Below are 4,850 nucleotides of genomic sequence, written 5' to 3'. Positions count from 1 at the left end.
TGAACTTTTTTACTGAGGGCTGACGACCATACTGCTAATGTTATTTATTATCATGCGTGTATTTTAACAGACTTATACGAGATTGGAAAGACACTAAAAATGAAAGGCTAATTAACTTTTTGAAATTATAATAGAAAGAAGAGAAATCAAAATTAAAATCCAATTTAGACATGCACGAACTTCATAAGCACTTAAATAGCATAGATGGTAAAGCCACAGATAAAAATATGTACGAAAGCCGTAGTTTCTTTCTTTACTTATTTCGAGGTAAATTAATGGCACGTCAGATATAAAAGATTAATTTTTATAAATGTAACCATTACACTTTCTCTGAATACTTGTATCAGATTTTTGAGTTTGCAAAAGCAACCGAAAATTATCAAGAGAAGCTTGATTTAACGGTAATCAAAACTCATCAAAAATGAAGGACAGTTCCTAACAGTGAAAGGCTAATGTATATAAATGTAACATCACAGCAAGTTTATGTTCTTAATTACTTGTACGTGTGATGATAATATTAATTTATTTTAAGAATAATAAAAATTTATTTTAATACATTTTTAGTTAGGTCGTAAAAGTCCACCTTTTCAAAGATCAAAGTCATCTGTATCAGGTAAGAAATCAAGAAATATCGATGCACGTCAATTATATAACTGCCATCGTCACTTATTTGTATCAATGTCAGCTTCATTACAATTAGTACATGGTTTACAGTTTTTATCCAAGTAAATCAGGGGTCTCCAAACTTTACAGCCAGAGGGCCACATTAACTTTCATCCAGCATGTTGAGGGCCGACGAACCGTATACCGCTGGTCAAATAGCGAATATTTTAATAAAACGAAGTCTAGAATGTCAGTGAGCGTGAAAAGAACTTAATGGCAAACGACGCTCTTTTAAGTGCACAGGGGAAAACCATAGAACAAGTAATTGCAAGAGTCAGTTTCACTGCTACATCTGTAAAAGGAAGCACCATACTTCTATATGTGATCAGCAGGACAATAATCAAAAATTGGTATGTTATCCTAATTTGAAGAATGTTGTTTATTAACCTCTGGTAGTAACAATCAAAGGAATAAATGTCGAGCTCTTTTAGACACTAGATCTAGTAGTTCCTTTGCATCAAGCTAGTTGGTAAATACAATCAAAGAAGAAGCAATAAGGCAAGAATATAAATTCATCAAGATGATGTTTCAAACAGCAACTAAAAAGATCAGTATTTATCAAGTCAAAATAGCAGATGTAGAGGGAAAATTCAAATGGACATGTGAGGTGAATCAAATCGAAAAGAATGTATTGTGGACTTTACGAAACCCTAAGTATAAACAGTGGATTGAGCATTATGAGCACTTAAGAGGTGTAGACATGCACGATTATGATGAAAAGCTGTTTTTGCTTGTTCACCTCATTTTTGGGGGCGAGTGCAATCTCCAGAATCAAGATACCAGAGTTGGAAATGATGGGACGCCAGTTGGTGAGAGGACGATGTTAGGATGGACGATAGTGTCACCGGGACGAGAGACAAACCCATCTTACTTAATTACAAAAACCCCTCATGAGGATTACAAGCAACTTTATAGTTTGGATGTGTTAGGTTTAGACGACAATGCACAAAGGGATCAAGGAAGTTTGTATCAAGAGTTTAAAGAACAGTTGACGATGCGAAGCAAATGGTCAGTATGAATATTCACCTCCATGGAGGGATAATCACCCAGAATTGCCAACGAACTATCAGGTTGCCAAGCGGAGGTTAAGTCTTTGACAAAGCGATTGGCGAAACATGTTTGATATAAATAATATTAAACGTGCGGTATTAATTGAAATATCGTTGTGAAACTACTTCATTTTGTGGCCATTTAATTGACAGACCGCACACATTTAAGCACTGCGTGCCTATTTTTTGTGTATTTGACACCATGGTTAAAAATCATTTGTTGATTACATTGTGATGAATATTTAGATGTTGATTACATTATGTAAAATATTTTATGCGTTTATAGTAAAATCAAATGACGCCTTCTTTGACACTTAACAATGACATTGTACTTTTGTATTGGACTTACACCAATGGAACCTACAATATCATTCGCTATAAAATTAGAAATAATTTAGACAATAGAAATATTTTCCTCAAAACTTTAACTTTAATACGCTCAGATCATACGTACAAGGTTTTATACACAATAAGCAGAACATTTGATTAACTTCACGTCAGCTTGCCTCTAATCGTATCAGATATGTTTGGATAAATGAGTAAAACTATAACTCATTAATTTTTGTTGCTCTCGTTTTCGTCCAAAATGCACATTTACTATCGAAATTCATTGTACATTGGGGAAATCGGAGCAACCCTTACGCATTTAATTGTTTTAGTTAACTCATCACTAAATGCACTGACTTTATGTCCTTCAAAGAATTTCAGTTGAAACTGGGGATAAACAGTGACGAAAAAGAATTTAGAGACGGAGAAAAACCTGATTTTGAAAGTCAATAAGAGTGGTGCATGCTCATTTTTATAAGACAAACCATTGAATGTGATTCACGTAGAACAGCTTTTTACTATCATGGATAAGTCGCAAAAATTTTCACAAGCTCTTTGACGCTTGACAAGTGATATTTTAATATTTATTGTTGATTTATTTTCCATTTTTCCCATTGACAGATCTTGCAATGGAAGTGTCTTCTTCAAGACTTTATCAAGGAACAAGTGAAGCCAAGAGAAAGCTTCGCAACCCTTATATTGAGGGCAAGTAAAACTCACGCCTTGTTACTCTTCAATCACATTTAATTGAATGCAAACCTCGGGTAAACTATTCAACATCAGCAAAATGACTAATGTTTAAGTGATATGACAAAACACAATATACCGATGCATAGGTGAAGGTAAAGCAGAGTATATTAATTGAGGGCAGAGGGAGGTGTCAGAGAGTGATGTGTGCAGAGGAAAATCAAGGAGGTGCACTGAAAGAGGACAAGTGGAACCTTTATGCTTTGATTTGTTGTTGCCTATTTTCTCTAGATGATATATGGCAAAGCAACAGAAAGAGAAACATGTAATGATTTACTGTTTAAATTTTACGCTTGTGTGCGAGGAAATCATATAATCTGCATTTTTATGAGAAATAGACATGGCTATATGACGAATGGTTTTTAAACATTCGGACTAAAAAAATGCATGATATTAAAAATAGGGTATTTGTATTTGTTGCTTTTTAGAGAAGCAATGTTTCCACACTAGAAAGACATTTCGTTTCATATTATATACATTTCACGCATAATTTTCAAATTTGAAAATGACGTGGAGCAATGAGCATACATCACAACAGAGGTCCGACAATAATCTCAATGTCTAATTCAGTCGCCAATTATTGTGTCTAAAATTTATGATACGATACATGTATAAGACTTCAAGCAATTTTTATGTAACTTATATTACCTGTTATAAAACACTTACAGAGCCTGCAAAATCCATGTGATAAATATCGTAATCTTTAAATTTATAGTTTAGCAACTAGTATCTTTTTGTTGATGCATGCGAAGTGATATTTTTGATTTCCTGAAATCTGATTGGCTGCAGAAGCAGGCAGCTTCTTATCTTAAATATTATGACTGTGATCTAAAAGTGATATTTTTCGCAATGATTTGCTTGCGAAATGAAATTTAAAGTTTTAAAAATGATTTAAAGCCATGCGCCTTTTTCAAGAAGAAAGGAAAATATATTTAGTCTCAACATGAAGCTAAGTAAGCCATTTCGGCCTCGGATGGCTTTTGGGACCTAGTAAAAATGTTTTTCCTTGCGAATTTCCCAGCCATTATAAAAGATATATTGATTACAATAGACAAATCTAAAACTCCTATACATGTTATTTTATTTTTTTGTAAGAAAAGAAGCTTGTTTGGCATTCACAACTTTTCAGCCAATTAGGCTGTTGCAACTATAGTGCAATCACATATTTTTACGGTGGAACTACTGCATTTTTACAGGGCTATTATAGCTTTTTTATGCTTAAAAGACAACTGACTTTCAAGTTTGATGATGTGTTTACAATATGGGTCGCTTAGCTTTTTCTATGTTTATAATTTTTGGTAAGGGATGATTTGAATTCTAATTTTGTGCCAAAGATACAGCTACATTTTCAAGTAGTTTTAAAGTTTTGGTACAATAAAAGTGAAATTTTTCACTAAATTCACTAATCTTTGATTAAGATCATTCACTACAAGCAACTTTTTTTTATCACTTACGGAACTGCTGTTATTTTTACTTATTTAAAAAAATATTTGTATCATAAAATCTCCAAAAGAGCACATCAATATTCGAAAATGCCCTAGTCAAAACAGTCAACGCCGTTTAAAAATATATGATAGAGCTGTGACAATGTAGATAATATTAGTTTACAGTTTGTAGCTACGACTTAAAATGCAAAAATATTACACGTGCTTCGCATTAGCGAAGTGGAAGATTTATATTGTTTTCAAATCATTTCTACGTTATGAAAGTCAATAAATAAAAGTTAACATGTCAAAGCAAAACATTCCTGTTAGTTTAATGGTTGAGTTGTCCTGCATAGACATTAAGTAGGTAAATACTTGCAGATAACATTGTATCTTACAGCAAGAGTGTGGGAGACATTTGATTCTCTAGAATTACTGAAGAATGAATTATTGCCTAAAGAAGACAGAAAGCATGTATGTATGTGAATGAAACAGACACAAGAGAAACTGTGAAGCTACAAGAATTAAAGTTAGATGGACTTAAAATAATACAGTATGGAATAGGAAAGAGGAAAGTGTTAGTATGTGAAAAGCCTAGAGTAAAACCAAAGAGTAGGAAATATATAGATGCACTGAAAGA

The 4,850-nt window shown here is 33.0% G+C and overlaps 1 protein-coding gene across 1 annotated transcript in view; it reads left to right on the top strand.

Moving 5' to 3' along the window:
* The window catches only part of LOC124449034, a 127,963-nt gene that overhangs the window by 102,047 nt on the left and 21,066 nt on the right, over window positions 1–4,850 (top strand). The gene's annotated exons all lie outside the window — the stretch shown is intronic.

This window comes from Xenia sp. Carnegie-2017, unplaced genomic scaffold, assembly GCF_021976095.1.
Source record: "Xenia sp. Carnegie-2017 unplaced genomic scaffold, XeniaSp_v1 HiC_scaffold_23, whole genome shotgun sequence".
Classification (NCBI taxonomy): domain Eukaryota; kingdom Metazoa; phylum Cnidaria; class Anthozoa; order Malacalcyonacea; family Xeniidae; genus Xenia; species Xenia sp. Carnegie-2017.
This window is presented reverse-complemented; position numbering and strand designations above follow the sequence as displayed.